The following is a 21,301-nucleotide window of genomic DNA, read 5'->3' on the forward strand; positions in this document are numbered from 1 at the left end:
GACAGACTAATCAACATTTAAAAGTCTTCTTCATCGAGTTATGCTAAAAGATGAATGTGATCCTATAATAATAAAATATTTATAAATATTAACAATGAAATAAAAAAAAATCTTGAGTTACATGGAGAGAACACACAACACATCTATCTTTCTTAGTTCCTTAGGACCTTAATCATAAGAAAATACATAAAAATAATAATGTATAATCAATGCACAATTTTTGTTACTCTTATCCGACATCCCTTTTGACAAACTAACATCCAAGAGCCTTCTTTGTTGAGTTATGCCACAAAATAAATTCGATCCTACAATAATATAAAGATTAACAATGAAATAAAAAAAAATCTTGATTTACATGGAGAGAACAAACAACACATTATGAATTTATAAAGGTAAAATTTGAGAATATATCATAAAGTGTCTTAAATATTGTAATTAAATACTTGCGGGTTATGAATATGAAAATTTAATATTAAAAGAGTTAATGATAGTATTAAAAGTAGAAATTTAATAGGTGTAAGTTATAAATATAAAAAAGAAATAATTTTATATTATATATAACTATAATTTTTATGGATTGAATAAGTAATAAATATTTTAACAAAATCATAATGTGTTTTTAAATTGAAATAACAATAAATGTTGCCATAAAGTCTAAAGATAGCAATTCAACAAATAATTCTTTATAACAATTTCAAATTTGAGGAGTGAGTAATTTTTTGAAAAAATTGATTTAAAATCTATTTAATTTGGATAATTAATGCGATGTTAGTGTGATGTTTTTACTTATTTATGTATTTGTTTTGAGATAAAAATAAAAAATAAATCAGAAAAAGATAAAAATAGATATTGGTAAATGCTGGCCATTGGAGGCGCCACATTAGCGGATCAAGATTCAGATTTATATATATATATAGATTCTACTTTAAAATTAATAAATTTATTTCCAAATATGACAAATAAAATGGTACGAGTATTAGATGTGGTTGTCTCATTTATGTATGTATCTCCTTCATATTTTTTCTGCTCATTGCTTTTGGTTCTTCGCCTAATCTTTTGCCTCTTGCTCGAAATTGAGCACAGGAGTGTAGAGAGGAGTATTTTTTCAAAGGGTGGTTTGCCCTCTCTGCAACTCAAACGATCTCTCATGTGAAAAAAAAGGGAAAAAAAATCAAACAACCCTTCAAATTTTTGACTCAAATGGCTCTATAAGTTATGGGGTTGAACTAAATTCATGAGATTTGGAGAATTTTGAGGTTTCAATTGATACTTGGCAAGAGAAATTTAGAGACCCGTATCTTGGCGGGGCGACCCGGAATGCAACCCGAGGTTTGCAGCCATGGCTATGTTTCATCCTCTTCTCTTGTGTTATATCAACTATCCAAGCTTCACATTTTACTCTTTACAGCTTGTTTGGATAGTTGTTATCTTCTGTATTATGTTGTTACTCTAAAAGGGTGTGTTTGCATGAAGGAAAATGTTCTTTTTTTTTTTATGATGAATTTCATTTTCATCATTGTTTGGTTACTAATGTTAGTCTTACCCGTATCTTGGCTTGGCAAATCATGGGATGGCCTGCAACTAAGGCTCTCTCTTTTGCATGCAACTGGTGATTTTGCAGCCATGGCGTGGTTGCCTTCTCTTTTGTTGAGCCAAGTTTTTATTTGGAACAACCTCTCTAACATTGCAAAGGTATGGGTGATTTGTGTACGCGGTACACCTCACCGTCCTCAGACCCCACTTGTGGTACTGATGAGTTATAAGGAAGTTCAACTGTATCACAAAAAGATGGGTGCTTTATCTGTTTTTTTAGATATAAGCACATGATATTAGAGACATTAACCTAAGCGTTCTCGTAAGACGACATTTATGCTAAAAAGCACTTTGCTTTTTCAGTGAATGTTGTTGATAGATAGATATATAGATAGAGAATATGAGGCTGTGATGATATTTTTTCCCTTCTTTTTTTGAGCAATTCAATAGGGCAAGAAAATAGAGTGACTGTATCTTGATTCTTGGCGCGGCAATCCGGATGGCTAGTGATTTTATGTCATGCAACCGGTGTTTGCAGCCATGGCGTTGCCTTCATTCTCTTGTCTTATTGATGGATCTGAGCCTCCATTGTACTCTTAGGGTGTCTTTGGTTGATGGAAAACATTTTTCAAGATGAAATCAGCACGTGGTCACCGTTGTATCCCTTGAGGAGGGAAAATTTGTAAAATTTTCAGGTGAGAGCCGAGGATTCCTAAAAGAAATCGGCCCAGAAAGAGAAATGAGGCTAATAAAGAGAAGGGATTTTCTTCCAAGGGTGATTGTCCCTCTCTGTGTGCCGATGCTTTTCTGTAGCTACTAAACCAACTATTTATATTTATATCAGAGAGATTTTAACTAAGAGAACTTGTTAGTCTGCAATTACACCAAAAGCACTTTGCTTTTTCAGTGAATATTCTTGATACATATAGATATATAGATTAGAGAATATGAGGCTATGATGATATTTTTTCCTTTCTCTTGTTGAGCAACTCAATAGGGCAATAAAACAGAGAGACCCTATCTTAGCGAGGCAAGCCGGATGACTAGTGATCTTGTGTCATGCAACTGGTGTTTGCAGCCATGGCTATGCCTCGATTTTCTTGTCTTATCAATATATCTGAGCCTCAATGTTACTCTTATGGTGTCTTTGATATGAATGGAAATATTTATTATGATGAAATTAGTATTTGGTTTCTCATGCACCCCTTTTAAGAAGAGAACTTATGGGAAATTTAAGGTGAGAACAAAGAATTCTCTTGATATAGAAGTCGGGCCAGAAAAAGAAATGAGGTTATAGAGAAGGGATTTGTTGTCAAGGTTGTTACCCCTTACTGTTGCACCAATGATTTTCTTTAGCAACTAGATCAAAAAGCCTTGAAATACACAAAAATAGACATTCCGATCATGAATCTATTTCAATCTACAGCTTTAGCCATAAAATTGTCTCTTTGTCAGTATATGTGTTTGACGTGTTTTCTTTTCCTCTTTCTGAGTGAGTAATAGAGAGGCATTGAGGTGATGTTTCAATATCCTCGCTGGAAAAATATGTCCTGTATCTTGGTCTGGCAATTCCCCTCTTGTTTATTCAACTGGTGATTTTGCAATGGTTGCCTTCTTCCTTTTTCAAGCTGTTTTGAAATGCTTTACTTGTGGCGAGAGTCTATCGGAAACAACCTCTCTACCTCCACGAGGTAAGGCCGTAAGGGTAAGGTCATCATACACTCTACTCTCCCCACTCTTCCCAGACCCCACATGTGGGGTTACACTCGATATATTGTTGGCGTAGTTGCCTTCTCTTTGCCTGATCAAATGCAAAATCTGAGCCACAAATTTTTACCACTAGACCAAAACACCATACATTTTCAATCTAAGTGGTAAATAAGTATTCAGCAATTGAAAAACTAGAAAAATTGGTGCTTTAAAAGACTTACAGTGGCACAAGCAAATGATAAACAAGTCAGAAAATAGAATGAGGTTTGCGGAGATAGTTGTTCTTATAAGGGTGGTTGCCCCTCTCTGCAACTCCAGTGACTTCTCATATGAAACAGAATCTAACAGCCCTTCAAAACTCAGGAAAATTGTACTTGCAACTGGTTGTAATATTTGTCCAAATATTGATCACTCGGCCAATGTTACTCCGGTTCTTGTTATAAGGTTTTGGAACTCAAATGGTCCTTTTGTTTAGGAGTTGTACTAAACTCATCTCTGCACCCGCAAAAAATCGAGGCTGTGATAATGATTCCTATTTTCCTGAGCAAATGAATTAGGCAAGAAAAAATGGAAGGACCCGTATCTTGGCGGGGCAATCCGCCTGGCTAGTGACTGTGTCATGCAACCGGTGTTTGCAGCCATGACGATGTCTTCATTCTCTTGTCTTAATAACAGATCCGAGCCTCAACTTTACTCGTTAGGCTGTCTTTGGTATGACGGAACCAGTTTGTGGTACCAATGTATCCCTCTGAGGAGAGAAAAGTTTTAAAATTTACAGGTGAGAGACCAGAACTCCTAAAAGAGGTCAGTCCAGAAAGAGAAATGAGGTTAACAGAGGAAGGTTTTCCCTCTCTGCTGTGCCAATGATTTCCTTTTTAGCAACTATAAATCAACAACACTTGTTCATGAAATACACAAACGAATTGGAACACCTTAGTTGTAGATCATGAAATACACAAACGAATTGGAACACCTTAGTTGTAGACCTCAGTGTGTGTATGTGCGTGTTGTTTCCCCCGCTTTGGAGTAATTGTATCTTAATGTCAAGAGGCTGTGATGATAATAATGTTTAACTTTCTGGGGCATTGAGGACAGTCGTGTCTTGGCAAATCCAGAATGGCTGCAGCCATGGCGTGTATATATTAAATAAATTATTCCAAGGTTTCTTGACACCATAGTCTTTCATTACTCATATTAGAAGTGTCCTTCCTCTGAGGAGTATAAATAGAATAACCACAAAACATCTCCCACTCTTGACATTAAGATACTAAATGAAACCACAAAATTATTTTTGACAAACCAAGCCAATGAAATGGTCCATGTACGAATGCCAAAGAGTCCATATTAGACAACACAGAGTAAATGCGAGTAGGATGTTTATCAATTTTCTCCAGGAACCACTTTTGAGCACTAGAATTTCATTCTGTGATGTTTGATCAATCTTATCTTATCGTTATCACTAGTCAAGGCATATCCGAATCTGCAAATACAAAATTCCTTCGCTAAAATTTTTGAATAGGGAAGTACTATTGATCTTCTAGATCACCTGAAAATGTCTTTGGTGATGATTGCTTCTTTCTGTGCTATACTGCTAACTAGTTTACTGTTTTGAGAAAATTTGATCTGTAACTTGGCCGGACAATGGGGTATGTCCATCATAAGCAAATTAGTGTCTGCAGCCATGACGAGTGTTGCTTTCTCTTTTCATGATCATTTTTAGCACCATCCGAGCCCTGAAGGAGTCTTTCACACAACAATGACAATTTGTGCAGAAGGAAGAATGAGGCCAACAGAGAAAACAGGGATGTCTTGGAGGGTGGTTGCTCTCTCTGGCTGGCCTGTGATTTCTCCATCAACCAAACCAACAACCTTCTACTTTCCTTATCTTTCTACTTTGGTATATTGCGGGGTGTTCATGGTTTGGTTTAGTTTTGATCTATAAAGAAGGCAAATATCTGTTGTCATTGATGTGATGCTGATGTCTATAGTACTCGCTCCACTCATTTTATGTTTTAGAACTGTCCACAAATTGCTTTGCAAAAGTTTCTATTACCCGAGAGGCAATGATGATATTGCTTATCTGGGCTGATATTTGGGGCATGTGAGAAAACCGAAATCGTATCTTGGCTGGGCAAAAATCGGATCATATGATTTATTGTTTCTCTTTGCCCCGTATTGCAGAGCCTCAACTTCCAATTAATCTTTTAATAGGGGTCATGGCATCAGCTATCATTGCACTTCCTCAAAATACTATGTTGATAAAATCTGACCTGTATCTTGGCGGGGATATCTGGTATGACATCATTTGCAATCCGGTGTCAAAAATCACTATTTTCCCATTGAAGTTCCCCACTGAAATGTTTAGTAGCTATTCCAACAGATATTTTGATTAAATTAGTGAGAAAATAAAAAATTACTAGTGTTCGACTGTTTTCACATGGAAAAATTAGGAAGTTTCTTTGTGTTTCAATGAGAATCTGTTTCCCACCATCCATTTTCCGAGTGAGCTAATGAGCTAGTTCGGCAGGAAATCAAGTTTTATAACAAAAAATTTCCCTTGTTTCTAGTTGTGACAGCCATGGCATGGACTTTTTGTATGTTCATATAAAAGCAAAATATGAGCCTTGGCACACCCAAGGGTGTGACCTAGTGGTCAATGAAGTGGTTGAGAACTCTGAGGTCTCAGGTGTAATACTGAGTGGAGACAACAAACACTAGATGATTCTTCCCATCTGTCCTAGCCTTGGTGTGCAGAGTTACTTGGTGCCTGTTGTTTGTGGGTGGGAGGTGACAGGTATCATGTGGAATTAGTCGAGGTGTGCGAATGCTGGCCCGGACACCATGGTCATCAAAAAAATAAAAAAAGATCCATGACAATGTTTAGTGTATGTCTGAGAAAAGGATTCCCGAGCCTCCGAAAAAACATTTGTTTGTGTTCTAAAAATGAGGCTTTGATGGAACTCGAGAAAGATTGAGATTTTTGAAGGGTAGTTAGTCTATTTCTCTGAAGTTCAATTTAGCCAATGAATTTTCAAGTTGTTTTGTTATAAAGAGAAAACTTAACAACCCTATAAGAGAGAACAAACATTCCCCCCTCCCTCTAAACTTGTCCAGAAAAATCCAAATCCTAAACCCCAAAATTTGTTAATGAGGCTAGGATGATATTTTCCAGGAAGCTTGCAAGTCAGGTTTTTGAGCCGATTCATATCTTGGCTAGGCAAAGGCAAGGGAATATGTGAGGTGGATTCTTATGTGCTCACACACAAAAGGCCTCTCTTTTTGCAACCATTGTGGATTAAACTTTTTCTGATGGATCAAATCTGAGCCTCTTTGCTTGTTAAGTTTAGTTCTACAGTGAGTAGTCTGCTTCTTTCATCCTTTACAGATTTTTATGGTCATACAACAACAACATATCCAGTGTAATCCACAACTGGGGTCTGGGGTGGCTGGCGACTGGCTTGTACATAGCTACCTCTACCTTGTAAAGGTTGAGAAGTTGTTCCCGACAGTCCCTCGCCTCAGGTAAAGCATAAGTCTTACTTAATTTTTTTATGATCATGTTGTATGATATTGGTTTGAGCTAAGTGTAAACGATGACATTATGAGTATTCATATAGTTAATCCTAGGTTGTTAAATTGTCCAAACGCCTACTTGTGGGGAAGTTCCCATCTTTATATAGGGGCTGTAATGATAATGCTTATGCCAGAACCCTCATCATAGTTTAGCCCAGAACGGAAGAATGAGACATAAGAGAGATAGGGCTTTCTGTAAAGGGTGGTTGCCCTCTTTGGCCTCTGCAATGTCCATGATTTCTTCTCCATTCATAAAATACCAACAATTCTTTCAGTAGAAAAAAACAAGAATGTTGATTTTTGTGTACTTCTATGTCCTTGTAAAATTCAAGGTAGAAATGACACAAGGTAGCCATTTTTAACGGGACATTTAAAAGAATGTTGATTGGTCTGAAAATGGGCTATGATGATGATTTGCTTCTTTCTGGGCTCTAATCTACTTCATTGAATTGAGAAAATCCAACTCGTATCTTGGTGGACGACCTGGTAAGGCATCCCTTTGCAAGCCGGTGTCTTGCAGCCAAGGCGATACCACTTTCTTCTTGTATGTTTGTAGAATAGTAAAATCTGAGCCCAAAAGTGTACGTCAACCATTTAAGGTCTTTAATGGATGACCATTCTTCAGTTTTTGTTGAGCGCCCTATTTCTCAGATGAAGTTCTCCATCAAATTTTAGCTAAAAAATGAGGTAATCAGAGAAAAAAAGGGGATTTTCAGGGTGGTTGACCATTTCTGGTATTCCAGTGATTTTATCCTAAGTTGCTCGGTGTGGGTATGGGATTCCGCTTTTGGGTATTATATGACTCTTTTCTGTCTCTGTATCTGTGACTACTTTCCTCATGCGTGCTGCATTTAAGGGAAAAGCAGCAGCAAAAGCATAGAAAAGGAACAGGTAAGCACTTACAGGCTATCTGTTTAAATTATCTCTTAGATATCAGAGTGTGTTTACACAAAATGGAGGTTCATCCAGCCAACAGAGAGGAGAATTCTTGGAGGGTGGTTGCTCTCTCTGTTTGGCCCATGATTTCTCTATCAATAAAACCAACAACCCTCTTTTGGAAATACTTTTTATTTTATTTTATTTTTTGAAGTAAGTTGTTTCATTAGAAATCATCAAGCAGATGCATAATTACAAGTAGGTAAAAATACAAAAAGGGAATTATAGGCCCCTATACGTTTGTTCCTTGTAAATTTAGAGTATGAATGAACACCAACTGTTCAGTATTAGATAATGGGGACTACTTGGTCCAGCAAAAAAGCTAAACTAAGCATTTGGCTTTAAGAGCATGGACTGTCTCTTTGGAAATTCTAGTACATGTATTCTGATCTTGCTAAGCTTAATCCAAACATCCTCTGATCTTAGCATTTGTCTGTCAAAAATTGCTTGAAACTTTTTAAGCGGTCACTCGTGGGAAAGTTCCAATCTTTGAAAACTAAAAAGTTGATATGCTTATGGCAAAAACCCACCATAGTTAAGCCCAGAAATGAAGAATGAGACATCAAAGAGAGAATGTGATTTTCTGTAAAGGATGGTTGCTCATGTCTGCTATGTCCATGATTTCTTCTCCATTCATGAAAATCAACAACCCTTCGAGGGGAAAAAAACTAAAAAATGAGAAATGGGACTATATGATCTTGAGATCTTACATATTCTGCTTCTGCTGCTACTAGAACTGATAGTCACAAATTTCAACTTTTTATGTCCCTTTAAATACATGGTGAGATGACACAAGAAGGTAACCACTTTTAATGGGTAATATTAAAGAATGTCACTGCATACATTTTCCACGTTTTTAATGGTTTTAAGGCCACAGGATAACGGATGTTAATTGATGTGAAAAAAAAATGGGCGATGACGATTTGCTTCTTTCTTGGCTATAATATACTTCACTGTATTGGGAAAATACTACATGCATCTTGGCGGGGCGACCCAGGGCATCATCCATTTGCAAATCGATGTCTGCAGCCATCAAGTGTGTTGCTTTTTTTTTTGAATGCTTATTTACATCAAAATCTGAGCCCTAAGTTTTACAGATGGAAACCGGAAACCCTATTGGGTTATTCAGTTTTTCTTGAGCACTCAATGTCAGATGCAGTTCTCCATAAAATTTTACCTAAAAAATGAGGAAACCGAAGAATAAAAAGGAATTTTCAGTGTGGTTGACTATCTCCGGGTGTGCCTATTCTTCCTGTTTTGCTCTAATCAATAGCTCTTTAAGCTTATGTATGAGATGGTATATGAGGTGGTGTATCTCTCTCTCTCTCTCTCTATATATATATATATATATATATATAGGTTGCATTTCTCTTTCTGTGATTATTTTGCAGGGCGTGGCTGCATTTACAGGCAAAGCATAGAAAAATGGAGGTTCAGCCCAGTATAAAGAATCGAAAAGGGACAAATATATTCCTGTGCTAAAAAGAATGAGGCCAACAGAAAGATAAGGGAATTCTTGGAGGGTGGTTGCCCCCTCTGTTTGGCCTATGATTTCCCTATAAACAACATTAACAACCCTCTTCAGAAGTACTAGTGCTTTGCTGTTTCCTCTGAGCTTTAGACCAATTATCCAGCTAATATTTGCTTTGTAATTGTTCACAAGCTTGCTTGTGGGAGACTTTCCATCTTTCAAAAGAGGTTGTGATGATAATGCTCATGGAAGAACCCTCACCATAATTTAGCCCTGAAAGGAAGAATGAGATATCAGAGAGAGATGGGTTTTTCTGTAAAGGGTGGTTGTACCCTCTCTTCTATGTCCATGATTTCTTCTCCATTCATAAAATACCAACAGCCCATTCAGAAGAAAAAAAGAACAAGATTGTTGATTATTGTGTATATATATGCTTCTTCCAATTCCTGCTTCTGCTACTACTACTGTAGCTGGTTTTCACAAATAGTCACTTTTATGCCCCCGTAAATACAAGGTAGAAATGACACAACAAGGTAGCCGCTTTTAACGGGTCATTTACAAGAGTTTTGATTGATCTGAAAATGGGCTGTGTTTATGATTTCTTTTTTCTCTATAATCTACTTCATCGAGTTAAGAAAATCCGACCCGTACCTTGGCAGGAGGACTCGGTGAGGCATCCATTTGTGAACTGGTGTCTTGCAGCCATGTTGACGTCGCTTTCTCTTTGCATGTTTGTAGAAAAGAAAAATCTGAGCCCTAAAGTGCACGGCAACTATTTGATGGTCTAAAAAAAAACACCGTTTGATGGTCTTGAATGGATGGGCGTCCCGGTGGGTTCTTCATTTTTTGTTGAGCACCCCATTTTTCAGATGTAGTTCTCCATCAAATTTTTAGCTAAACAATGTGGTAATCTGAGAAAAAAAAGGGATTTTTCAGGGTGGTTGGCCATCTCAGATGTGCCAGTAATTTTATCTTTAGTTCTTACCAACAGCCCTTTTAGCATATGTATGAAGATATATATATATATATGTGTGTGTGTGTGTGTGCGTGTGAATATTATGTCTCTTCCTGTCTCTCTATCTATGGCTACTTTGATCTTGCGTGGCTGGATTTTCAGGCAAAGCAGCATCAAAAGCATAGAAAAGGGACAGTTAAGCAGACTTACAGGGTCTCTGGTTAAATTCTCTCTTACAAATCAGAGTGTTTTTTTCAGTTGCTTGGACTCTTCAAAAATGGCGACAGGTGCTTGTTGGATCCTTCCAAAATTGTGCATTTTTGGAGGATCCGACATTGGTGCGGCAGCATTTTCGAGAGTCCGAGTAACACATGTTTCTTTACTAAAAAATGGAGGTTCAACCCAGTATTAGGAATGAGGCCGACAGAGAGAAAAGGTAATTCTTGGAGGGTGGTTACGCCCTCTGATTAACCTATGATTCCTAATAAGCAAATTCAACAACCTTCTTCAGAAGTACTAGCACTCTTTGCTGTTTCCTCTGAGCTTAGCAAATTTACTCTGATCTCTTCTTATGTTTGTTAAAAATTGCTTGAAATTGTCCAACTGTCTGCACGTGGGAAAGTTTCCATCTTTCAAAAGAGGCTGTGATGATATTGCTAATATGGGTTGATTTTCGGGGCATGAAGACAATCTGACCCGTATCTTGGCATGGCAAACCCGGATGGTTTGTGATTGAGCCTTGTCATTCAGATGCAACCGGTTCCTTTGCCGCCATGGCGCTGTCATTTTCTCTTTGGCCCATTCTTTTTGAAGATCTGAGCACCACCTGAAACTAGATTTGGACTGGATTCGAACCCAGGACCTCTTGTTTGGTGACGATTTTGGTTATTTAGTTTTTGTTGAACACCTTATTGTTGTTCTCCATCAAAGTGTAGTTGAAAGAATGAAGCAATTGGAGAAAAAATGGTAGCTTCTCAAGATGGTTGACCATCTCCATCATGCTTATGATTTCTACATCTTTCAGCTCTAACTAATATTAAGGACCATTTTTTGATAATGTTCTCTGTTTTTTGTAACTGTTATACTCTGTTCCATGGAGGCTCCGGTTATCTGGAAAAGCAACAGCAAAAGCGTACAACAATGAAATGAAAAAGGAAAATAATGGGCTGTGATGATTATTTTACTGAACAAATGGAATCAGGCATTGTTGTTTCAGGCCCCTATCTTGGCAGGGCGACCGATATTATAGGGTTTGCAGCCATGACAGTGTCGATGCCTGAGATAAATTAAAGATCTGAGCCCAGAAGAAAGAATGAGGCCAACCAATAACCCTTTTCTTTTTTCCATTGGTATAGTCAGGGCACTCATGGTTCAGTTTTTAGTTTTGACCAAATAAGAACGCAATAACATCTGTCGCTATGATGTGATGTTGATGTCAATGGTACTTCCTCTTTTCCATTTTATATGTTGTGTTACTCTTCAAATTCCAAGTTTCCATCTTTCCGAAAAGGCAGTGATGATGTTGCTAACATAGGCTGTTATTTGGGCAGTGGGCAAGAGAAAACCCGACTCGTATCTTTGCAAGGAAAACTCAGATCATGCAATATGTTCATTTTGCAGCCATGACATTGTCATCTTCTCTTGCCCCGTTTTACACAGATCTGAGCCTCAACTTGCAAATTAGTAAGGGGTCACGCAATGGATATCTGTGCACTTCCCTCATGTTACTACAATAACAACATTACCCAGTGTGATCCCACAAGGTGGGGTTTGGGGAGGATGGGGTGTACGACTACTTATGCCTACCTGTGGTGGGGGTAGAGAGGTTGTTTCTGATGGACCCTTTGGCTCAAGAAAACATTTTTCAGAACTGGTTTGAAAAATATAAAAAGGTAGGATGCAAATACTGAAGAAAGGAAAGTATTGCCGACAAAAGTATATAGTAAAAATAAGCCCCATGTTAATGCATTGAGAAAACCCTACCCATATCTTGGCGGTGCGACATGGTATAGCATCATCTAGTAACCTATCTCTGGTTATGCTACCATCGCTCTTTTGGAGAAAATGAATACTGAAATGGGCTGTGATGATTGCTTTCTTCTGGTCTACATACTTGCCAGCTTTGAGAAAATCTGACATGTATCTTGGCCGGGCGGCCCGTTATGGCAACATTGCAGCCGGTGTCTGCAGCCATGGCAATGTTGTTGTTTTCTCTTTGCATATCTTAGTGTGGCATCTTTTGGGGTCTTGTGAGATATGGGAGCTATTTAGGTTTCTGTATCTCCAAAGACTTCTTAAGGTTGCAGGGGTTTAGCTTATGTCTTAGAAATGGTTAATCTGAGCCTCCAAAATATCTGCGTTTGTCCAAGGAATTAAGATTTTAATTGAACTTGAGAAATGTTGACATTTTCTGTGGGTGGTTATTCTCTTTCTCTAAAGTTCAATTTAGCCAATGAATTTGCCAGCACTTCTCTTACAGAGAGAAAGTTAACAAACCTCTTCATCAGCTATTGTCAATTATGCTCTTGATGATGATAATGATGATGATGATGATTAGCCATGGGTATGGCGCAATAATAAGGGAAAATACATATTCAAACCCCCCAACTGGTCCAGGAAAACCTGAATCCTAAACCCTGAACTTTGTGAATGAGTCTGTGATGATATTCTCCTGGAAGCTTGAAAATAAGATTTTAGAACTAATTAGTATCTTGGCTAAGCAAAAGCAAAGGAGTTGGTGAGGTAGGTATATATGCTTCTTACCAGGATATCTGCTTTTTGCAGTCATGAGAAGAGGCAGCGATGATGATGTTTCACTTTCCGAGCTAGCTGACTCTGGAACTTAAACAGTTTGACCCGAATCTTGGCCTGGCAAATCAGTGGATGGTTGGAATTTGGGATTCTCCCTTTGCACACAATCAGTGATTTTGCAGCCATGGCGTGGTTGCCTGATAAAGATCATATTTGAGCCTAAAATTCTGGGCATCGAACTTGAGTCCTCTTCCCTTTGAAATTCTTTAGAACTCAAGCATACAGTGGTACGAGCCAATAGAACAGATCCTGTTCAATTAAGGTCGTCATAAAATCCATTGATGTCTGCTCCTAGTTTGTAGCTCAAGCTCCAGATCTAAGAATGAGGTACTAGAAAAGATGTGTACTTTTTCTTCTTCCGTATGCCCATGATGTCAATGCCATAAACACTATACTTTCCCATTGACTGTGTTGACTAGATATATGGATATATAGATTGAAATATATCTGCATTTGCATTTCCAAACAGGCCCATATAAATGAATCTCTCGACAGCTACCCTGTGTGAAAATATACTATTGATTGAAAATGCTAGAGGAATGGATTAAACCTTGGAGTTTGTCTTTAACAGTGACATGCTCTAATGATGGCTTCTTTTTGGGCTATCTACCTTACTGCATTGATAATATCCGACTTGTATCTTGGTGGGGTGAGCCAGCATTGTATTTTCTGCAAACCAGTGTCTGCAGCCATGGTGTGGTGACTTTCTCGGAGCAGGAAAATGTTTTCCTCCTTGCCAAAACACACCCTATCTCTCTATAGTTAAAATTAATTCCAACACCATAGCACAATTAAAGATTCTTTTACTCAATAGTGAGAATCATCCCAGAAGGAAGAATGAATCCAACCACCCTCTTTTCTGTGTTAATTTTCCAAAAAGGCAAATATCTATTGCCATTGATGTGATGCTGAATATTGCTGATAGCTGCAGTAGTACGACTCCTTATGGTCCAGTTTACTTGCCTTGAAACTGTCCTCAAATTTGGACAGAACAGATTCCATCTTTCAAAAGAGGCAGTGATGATATTCCTAATCAGGGCTGAAAATTGGGGCATGGAGAACCCCGACTCGTATCTTGGCAGGGCAAACCCTGATCATGCATCTGGTTCATTTTGCAGCCGATGATGTCGTCTTCTCTTTTCCCCATTTGATGCAGATCTGAGCCTTAACTGCCAATCTGTCATTGTGGAATCTGCAAGACTCTAAATCAGAACCTCGTTAGATGGAAAAAAAACAATTTTGCCTCAAATGACTCCAGCATTGGGAGAAAATGTGGATATTTTCAGGGTGGTTGACCATCTCCTGTATATCAATGATTTCGTCTTTGCTCTAATCAGCTGTCTTTTTTGCTTTTGTATGCGGGCAGAAGTGCACAGATAATCAATTTTAGGACTGCTATTTAGGTAGTAGTCGGAGTTGAGCTCATTATGAAAACCTGTCTGGTTTGTGATGGGGTGTTCTCTTTCACATTTAACCGGTTCTTTAGCAGCCATGACATTGTCATCTTCTCTTTTCTTCATTTGTCGCAGACCTGATCCTCAATTTCCATCTAGTCCTTCTGGATATTCCAGCACTCAAATCAGGACATCGTCCGGTTGAAACCCATGTCATGTTCAGGAGCCGGTTGGTCGTGAGAATTATTCATTTTTTTCGAAATAATTTCACTTTATTACTCTATTTAAAATCAGTGTTCGGCTATACAATTTCCAAATCCAACTCGGAGTCGGATTTCAAATTTGGAGAACAATAGAAGTGCTCCAAACTTGTTTTCCAATTCCATCTTCATGAATTCCAAATAAGGTGCCCTTTTCTCTACTTCGCAAAAAATCTAACCAAACACAATTCCATCTTCAGTTCTAACTTCATGTATTCCAAATAAAGTGAAAATATTTGAAATCTATGACCAAATGTCTACTTATAATCAGCTCAAAGAATGAGGCAAGTTGCATTGTGGTTGCTGCTGCTGCATCTTCTTCTGTTCCTTTCGTTCTTATCGATTGAGCAGCAAGAAATCAATTTAAGAGCAGGGAGATTGAAGGCTGTGATGATAATGCTGTTTTTGAGCAATTTGGTTTGGGGATTGAGATTATACGAGCTGTATCTTGGTGGAGTTGCCTGGAGAGGTTGCTGCCTGCAACCATGGCAGTTTCTGATAAACTCAATGCCTGATTGAACTGAGATCTGAACCTTGGTAAGATTAGAAGAAAATCCAAATGGTCCTTAATGTTCCGGGGCCTGACTATTTTGGTCCTTGATATATACTCCTTTGCACAAATGATCCTAACTGCAAAAAGTGTCCATATCCCTTAGACTAACAGAAGGCACCAAAGCTCCTGTTAAGTTTATCAGATATTTTCTCCTGTTCTTGCTACTGTTGGAATGTTATGTGAACTAAACAAGTAATCAATGTAAGAACAGGAAAAAGTTTATGGCTTTGATGGTAATGCTTTTTTGAAAAAGTTTATGGCTTTGATGGTAATGCTTTTTTCTTTGTTGCGCAATCGGAATGGCCATTGAGATGGTTAGAGCCTTATCTTGGCAGAGCAACGTGGGTAGGTTGCAGCCATGACGGTTTCTGATTAAAACCAATGCCTGATAAAATTGAAGTCCGAGTTATGCACATGTGTGCATGTATATTGTCTGTATACTACATACATGCACACACACGTGCACATGTCTTGTGAGAATGATTAAAATGGCCCCTTGTTGACGCAGTGATGATCTTTCAATCTATCCTCCAAGCTAGTAGTTGAGCATAGAAAGTACCCGACATGTATCTTGGTGGGCAATGACCCAAATACATGTGATTGTTACACACAATTGGGGCGTTTGTAGCCAAGCTATGGTTGGACTTCCGTTGCTTGAGCCTCAATTGTCACTTATACAGTCAGACCTCTATGTAGCAGTCTTATTCTTTCACAACATTTCACTATAACAGTCATGTTTTCTGTGGGACTGATCTTTCACGTTATGTTGTATTTTATGTTCTCGGTAGCAACATTTCGCTATAGTAACCAAAAAATATTGGGAAATATGATGCTGCTTTAGAGAGGCTTGGTTGTACCTTACTTTTCGTATATTTGCTATGGAGGAAACTATTTGAACGAAGCATGAATTTCCACATATAAGATCTTCGACATGAGGCCCTTAATTTTGGGAGGTCAAAAGAGATTATACAACAACAACAACCTAGTGTAATCCCAAAAGCGGGGTATGGGGCGGGTGGAGTGTAGGTGGACCTTACTTTACCTTTTTGGGGTAGATAAGCTGTTTCCGATTGACCCTCAGCTCACAAAGGAGAAGGCAACCACGCCATGGCTGTAAGATCACTGGTTGCATGCAAAAAAGAGAGCCTCCATTGCAGGTCATCTTGGGATTTGCCTGGCCAAGATACGGGTTGTATTGTCTTCAGTGCCCCAGTTTGTTAACCCCATCAGTTGAGTGAACCATTGTTGAGGTCCAAAACAATTTAGGCACTATAAATATGAAGCAGAAGGTGAAATGAAAATGGAAAAAATCTCATTTGTTTAAGTCTAAGTCTACTGGATTCAGAGAGTTTTTGACATAGTTGCCCCTCTCTGTCATTCTTAGAAGCCAATGATCACCCAAAATTTCCCAAATTTAAACCACTCTTTTATTTAGCAAAATAAGTTCTCAATCAGGCAGTAATGATTTTCATTCTTTATTTATTAGATGGTTGAGCCTTACTATATCTTAGTGTGGCAGCCTTTTTTTTGGGGGAGTGGGGGTGGGGGGTAGTGGCTTTGTGAGATATTGGAATTGGAACTATTTTAGTTTCTGCATCTCGCAGAGGCTCCTCAAGCTTGCAGCCATGGCCGGGTTTAGCTTATGTCTAAGAGAAGGCGAATCTGAGCCTCCTAAATATCTGTTGATGCTCAAAATGAGGCTTTTATGGAACTCGAGGAATTTTGAGATTATCTAAGGGTGTTTGTTACTCCCTCTCTGAAGTTCAATTAAGCCAATGAATTTCCCTATACCTTTGTTATGCAGAAATATTAACAGCCCTTTTGCTACAACAACTTACCCAGTGAAATCCCTCAAGAGGAAGGTTAACAAACATTTCATTAAAAAAATGCCAATTATGGTAATGATGGTGAAGATATCCATGTTTATGGTAGTAATAAGGAATAGGCAACATACATTGAGGCCTTCTGTTTGTCTCATAAACTTGTCCGGATAAATCCTTTGTACTTGGATCCTAACCCCTAAACTTTGTGAATGAGGCTATGATGATATTCCCAAGGAAGCTCGAAAAGTCAATTTTTTGAGCGAATCGTACCTTGGTTAGGCAAAGGTAGGAAACTTTGTGAGGTGAGTTCTTATGTGCTCTCTCACAAAGGGGTCTGCTTCTTGCAGCTATGGCGGATTAGCCATTTTTCTGATATATTTTAAGATAATCTGAGCGACTTTTCTGTTAAATTTAGTTCTTCAATGACTGGTCCTTCTGTTACATTCTGTTCATGTTCTTTCTTTTTGAAGAATCTCAATTTCAAAAGAATTTTTTATGTATTCTTCTCCAAAAATTCCTAGAGAGAAATTATTAGGTATATTAGATAAGTCCAATGCTTTTATGTATATGTGAATTCATCTTACACAGTATCCACACTTTCATGCCTTCTTTTAATCTTGAAAAATCCCAAGTTTCAGAGGCAATGATGATTATTCTTAAGGAAAAGGAAAAGTGAAGAAGATTTGGAGTTGATTTATGGCCTGGCTTGGCAATAAAAATTGGAAAGTCTTTCTTATAAACCAACCGATGATTGCAGGCTTGCAGCCATGGAAGTGTCAACTCTGCTCTTTTCTTTGATTAAATAGGAGAAAATCTGAGCCTCATCCTAAGGTTATTCACACTTTTTTGACTAGTCTCTGAGCAAATAGTTTAACTAGAAATATTTGAATGAGGCTAAATACATTTGATCCAGATGATTTTTTATGGTCTTGAGACTCTTCTCTCTTTGTTGTTTCCAATTTTTTCCCCTATTCCTAGGGCTGATTGGTTGGAGAAAGGCTTAAAACCAAAATAAGGATGTTTAAATTTAGAAGAAACGTAAAGGAGGATCATGCTCTTTGGAAGGATGTTATCATCAGCAAATACGGACAGACTGAGCAATGGACGACCAACACTGTGACTAACACTTGTGGAGTCTCAGTTTGGAGAACTATCAGAAATTTGTGGCCTAAATTGTCCGAGAGCATAGGTTATAAGGTGGGTGAAGGGACTAGAATTCTATTCTGGAAAGACAAATGGATCGGCCAGAACTTACTCATGGAGGATTTTCCAGATTTATTTTCTTTCTGTGACAATCCTGAAGCATCTATTGCTGAGACCTGGACTAACCAAGGATGGAATATCATCTTTAGAAGGCTTCTAAATGACTAGGAGATTGAGTGTGGCCAGCCTGCTGCAAAGGTTGAATGATTTCTCTGATTTAAATACCTGCCCTGATACAATCAGATGGACATGATATGGATGGAAAATTTTCAATCTGAAGATTGTACAGAAGAAATTTGATCTCACAATCTGGGATTATCCCTGGACCTTGGAAACAAATATGGAAATCTAATATCCCTACCAAGATTAAGGATTTCACATGGAAGGTATGTAAAAGAGCATGTCTCACTCAGGAGAAACTGAAAAAGAGAGGTTTTGAGATTATCTCAAGGTGCTTCTTTTGCAAGGAAAAGGAGGAAACAAATAGCCATTTGTTCCTCCATTCTAGAGTGACTTCTCAGGTGTGGCATATGTTTCTTAATCTCATCCAAATATCATGGGTGATGCCTGAGCATACGACAGATCTTCTAACCTGCTGGATGAGAAGAGGCGGGAGTAAAAAACAGAAAAAATGGTGGAGCCTAGTCCCTTCTTGCTTATGGTGGTCAGCCTGGAAGGAAAGAAACAATAGATGTTTTAAGAATATCACTAATCCAATGCAGAAAGTAAAAAAAAATTGCATTAATACTTTATATCTTTGGTGTTAAGAGGAGGGTATAGATGATGTAGAACAGCTAATAGAATTCTTAGGCTCTCTGTAATTATGATTACATGCACTGTAATTTTTTTGATGGTTGACAGCATACCCACATTGCTGAGGAATATAACTTTACCTTGCTCAAAAAATTTTTTTTTAGAAGAAATGTATTGTGGTTTCCCTAATCAAATCAATATGCTTTTTGAAAAGTTTGAGCAAGCTTTCTCATAAAAGAGTATTTCAAAGAATGAAAAAGAGTTGTCTTTTTTATTTTTTCTAGAATAGCATGGTATTGAATTTTCTGTTTCCTAATTGCTTGTAGTTATTTAAATTCAAGTCACTTTTGTATTTTCGTAAACATCAATTTTTTCACTTTTCAGTTTTGCAGCGTTCAAAAGGTTTACTTTTTTCGTGTGTGTAATATGTGTTGTGTAGTAACTAAGAAGGCTATAACAGCTTCTGAGAGCAGCAATCAAAGGTTTTGATGCATCCGTTTGGTGTTACACTGCCACTCTGGTTGATCTGAGTCACAACTGCTATAACACATCCGATCTTTTCTTGTCATGGTTCTTTGTTCTGTTATTTAGAATCTCAGGTTCTCATTTATTTTGAGTGACTTGTTGTAGATCGGAGAGAGGTCATTTTGTCTTTGCGCAAAGGCTTTGGCATGTGCACTGTTGACTTCTGACTCCGTAGAAATAAATTTGAAGCAATTCAATGAGATTCAGGAGCTACGATTTTGTTTTTGGTGATCATTCATGCCTAGTAAACATTGAGATTTAGATTCAGCATAGAACTATTATTTCATACTGTTGTTGAAGAGCCAAACATAAAATGGTCATGGAGCTAGACTTTTGAAGATCTCTTGGAATAACTGAGATATACAATTGCATCAACTAAGAATTACAACATTTTCTGTTTAATTGACCATTTCCATCATGCCTATGATATCTATTTTCTTGCGTTTGAGTTGTATACATTGTGACGCTGTCAATGTGAATAATATTTTACACTATCACGACATATCTATATGTTGTGGGAGGTAGCCCGTCTTATTTTTAAGATTGCAGATCCACATTTCAAGGAGACTTACCTAAAGATAGCCTTTCAGCAACCTGGTAGTGTAAAAATTATTCACACTGATTGTTTATCTTAACATAAACTCATTTTCTTTTAGCTGTAACCTCACCTGCTATTTTTCTTCATATATGTGTTTGTGTAACCAACCCCCATATATTAAGTACTATTTTGATCATTTTCATTGACTGTTATACTTTGCTCCTAAAGAGGTTGCATTTCCATGGCAAATCAACAGCAAAACCATGCAGCAATGTGCTTGAAAAGGGATAATAACAGACGTAATGATAATTTTACTGATCAGATGGACTTGAGTGTTGTTGTTTTACCTCTGGATCTTGATAGGGCAACCTGGACTATAAGTTTTGCAGCCGTGGAAGTGTTGAAGAACTCAATGTCTGAGATCAATTGCTTATTCTGAGTCTCAAATCTTCATCAAAATAATCTGCAGATTTGATTTTCAGCTTGTGGATATGCAGTGGAAAAAATCTTAGATATTCTTACTAGTATTAATGGCCAAGTCTTGGACTGAAACTTCTGTTTTACTGTAAGCCTTTCTACATCTTATGTTTATTGACGTTTCGTTTACCTTCTTTGTTCTTCTTTTCCAGCAACTCTAAGGTTTAGATGGACTATGCCACAGTCGACAGTAGACACTTTTGAGTTGTTGGAACAATGTGAGCAGCTATGTTAGTCAGAAGAAAAGGCGAAATTTGTTTACCTGCTTGTATATGGTGGATTAGCCCGAAAGGAGAGGAACGCTAGGCGTTTTGAAGAGAAGCAGCTCCATCCAGAGGAAAAAGATGAACTGCATAAAAGAAATTATAATTTCTTGTAAAATGAATAAGACATGTTTAGTTGCTGTTTCTGTTTTATTTTTCAACTATGTACCGGTGCCTCAGTACATCCTTTGTACTGGTTGCTCATGAAACTGTTCATTATTAAAAATGGAATTACCAAGTTCTATAAGACCGCTAACAGAAGAAGCTGGTAATAGCCAGAAGCAGAGTGCGGAGTCAGGATTCAGAGTCTGAGAGTTCTAAATTTCAAATTTAAAAAGTTTGACCACAACTCTATTGTGGAAAACATTTGTATGACCTGACCTTATTCCGTCAATCAATCAATTTTGTTGGGAGATTTACGAGTTAACATATATATACAAGTTTATTTAATTTTCTAATATAAAGTTGACTTAGAGATAGAATGTTTGATTTTACGATTTATTATTTGGTTGGTGAGATAAAA

The 21,301-nt window shown here is 37.7% G+C and overlaps 1 long non-coding RNA gene across 1 annotated transcript; it reads left to right on the top strand.

Moving 5' to 3' along the window:
* Positions 1-982: 982 nt before the first annotated feature.
* On the top strand, positions 983-21,191 carry LOC138338173 (uncharacterized). Its single transcript, XR_011211575.1, has 2 exons — positions 983-1,329; positions 20,668-21,191. It is a non-coding gene; the product is annotated as an uncharacterized lncRNA (long non-coding RNA).
* The last annotated feature ends 110 nt before the right edge of the window (positions 21,192-21,301 follow it).

Source organism: Solanum lycopersicum, chromosome 9 (genome assembly GCF_036512215.1).
Source record: "Solanum lycopersicum chromosome 9, SLM_r2.1".
NCBI classification, from domain to species: Eukaryota; Viridiplantae; Streptophyta; class Magnoliopsida; order Solanales; family Solanaceae; genus Solanum; species Solanum lycopersicum.